Source organism: Lycium ferocissimum, chromosome 10 (genome assembly GCF_029784015.1).
Source record: "Lycium ferocissimum isolate CSIRO_LF1 chromosome 10, AGI_CSIRO_Lferr_CH_V1, whole genome shotgun sequence".
In the NCBI taxonomy this organism is placed as follows: Eukaryota; Viridiplantae; Streptophyta; class Magnoliopsida; order Solanales; family Solanaceae; genus Lycium; species Lycium ferocissimum.
The window spans coordinates 31,834,448-31,836,686 of NC_081351.1; positions in this window are offsets into that span (position 1 = coordinate 31,834,448).

The window sequence follows — 2,239 nt, forward strand, 5'->3', positions numbered from 1 at the left end:
AAGCCAAATGGGTCCAATTGCTTTTTTTGCTTATTTTTTTACACAAAATGACTTTAATTCAATGCCACAACAAACACTTTAAAAAAATTAAAACGACATGAACTTATAAGCCAATCCAAACGGGCTCTAAGTTATTTTATTTTGATGCGAAATAAATGTTAACTTACGTAATTAAAAAGGAATTAATTCTATTTTTTCAGATTTACCCCTTTCTACTCAAGACAATGAATAGGCAAAGAATCTATTAATTAAGGATCCTATAGTCAAAATACCTACTTTTTTCTCTACGAGTTAATATTTTCTTATCGGAATTAGTGTTTTCTTAAGTGGTGTGGAAAAAGCTAAGTGAACACTTATTTTGAACCGAAAGGAGTAACAAGGGGTGGGATGACACTATGAGGCTATTTCCCTCCTAAAAAGATTGACCAATCAAACATAAAAAAATTATAAATTATTTTCCTCCATATCAAACACACCCTTACACCATTCATATAGTTTCTACCTGATTTTTTTCTAATACTGTAGACTACTTAATTGTTTCGACTTGTAAATAACTTGTTGGGTAATATAATAAGTCTTTGCAATGCTACGTTTAGAAGTCCAATAGCTTTACTAGACAGGAAACTTGGAATTCAAATAATATTTAAATAAGTACAGTAAAATCATTTAGGTCATGAAGGTGGGGATTGGGGTCACCTCTTTCCGTGAGTGTGGTCCCCTTCCATATTTCAAATCCTCTAAGTTTTCTCTTCCTCTTATAGCAAAATTCCCTTCATGCCTATTTTCATCTTGATACGGGCATAATACGAGAATAAAAAGTCAAAATCTGTTTATTTAAACACAAAACTGACTGATAACGGATAAATAGCATAATACTATAAATTGGTGTAGTAGGGCCACGGTAAGGATATAGAATATCGAGTGGGAATTTTTTTTTTTTAAAAAAAAAAAAAAAAAAAACTTAAATGCATAAAAAGGTCATTTCACATTATTAAATGTTGAGAATAAGAGTCTAACCAGTACGTACTTTAAAAATCAACTGGATAAACACTTGAAACTTTTGAAATTATTTATCTTATATAAGAACATTTACAGTGTTCGATTTAATATACGTGTATAGGCTAACTCTCCCGCAAAAATAAAGAGGTTAGACTGTGATTAGTCTGTTTCTGTTTTGATCCGCTACAAAGAGATATCCGTAAATTCTCCGTTTACGATTTAAAGTACAATGTGTCTAGTATAAATTTGTTTACACGTTTGTTCAATAATAATACAAAGTTCAAGAAACATGGCAACTCCTAACACGGAGAGTTGTGATTTGTGATAAGTTAACAAACAAAGCAAAAATAAAAATAACTAAAAATCAAGAATCCGAAACATTAATTTCTTTAAAAGCAAAGATATTAACAACACCAGACGAAAAGAGAGCATTTCTTAACCAAAAAACACAAAGTAAGAATCTAAAATATTAAATTTCTTTAGTTAAAGGATATGATAACACCAAATGAAGCAGAGCCTCAAATACGATCAGGTTGCTTTTAGTTGTAACTTGCAATTGCGATTTGACTTCAAAATTAATTAAGTCAAGACTTGAGAGGTATCGCTATTCGGCTAATGTGGACATTGAACGGCTTCCACTTCGAGAGTCTTCGACTACGCAAATTCGTAATCACATGACTAATACATGTCCTGTTTAATATTTATTTTTTAATTTTTCTTTAAACTTCTATGATTGTGCTAAGGTTTTTTATTTCAGAAGATAACGACAAATGTGGAAACATCTTCATTTAATTCAATGAAACATACTTCACCTAAGGATAAATACTTTAATAGTTCGAAAATATTTAAGCCAAGAAATCTAAATTCAGAGCTGACTGATTGTGGCTAGCATTCAATGAAACATACTACATCTAAGCATAATAATTTAATAGTTCGAAAATATTTAAGCCAAGAAATCTAAATTCAGAGCTGACTGATTGTGGCTAGCATTCAATTGGTGATTTGATTTATAAATATTGGTAAATATGCTACTATAACAACTTGCCAAAAGAATAAAATGGTGATAACAAATGGACTTTAAGTTTAACTTAACTCCAAAAGTTATTTGATGAAATGATGATCGTTAAGAACTAGGATCCACCGATGTGGAGATTCAATATCCCGTATACTTAAGACTAAACAATTGGAGCATGAATAACATGATATAAGGCCCAATATTTGATAAATCAAGAATAAGCAT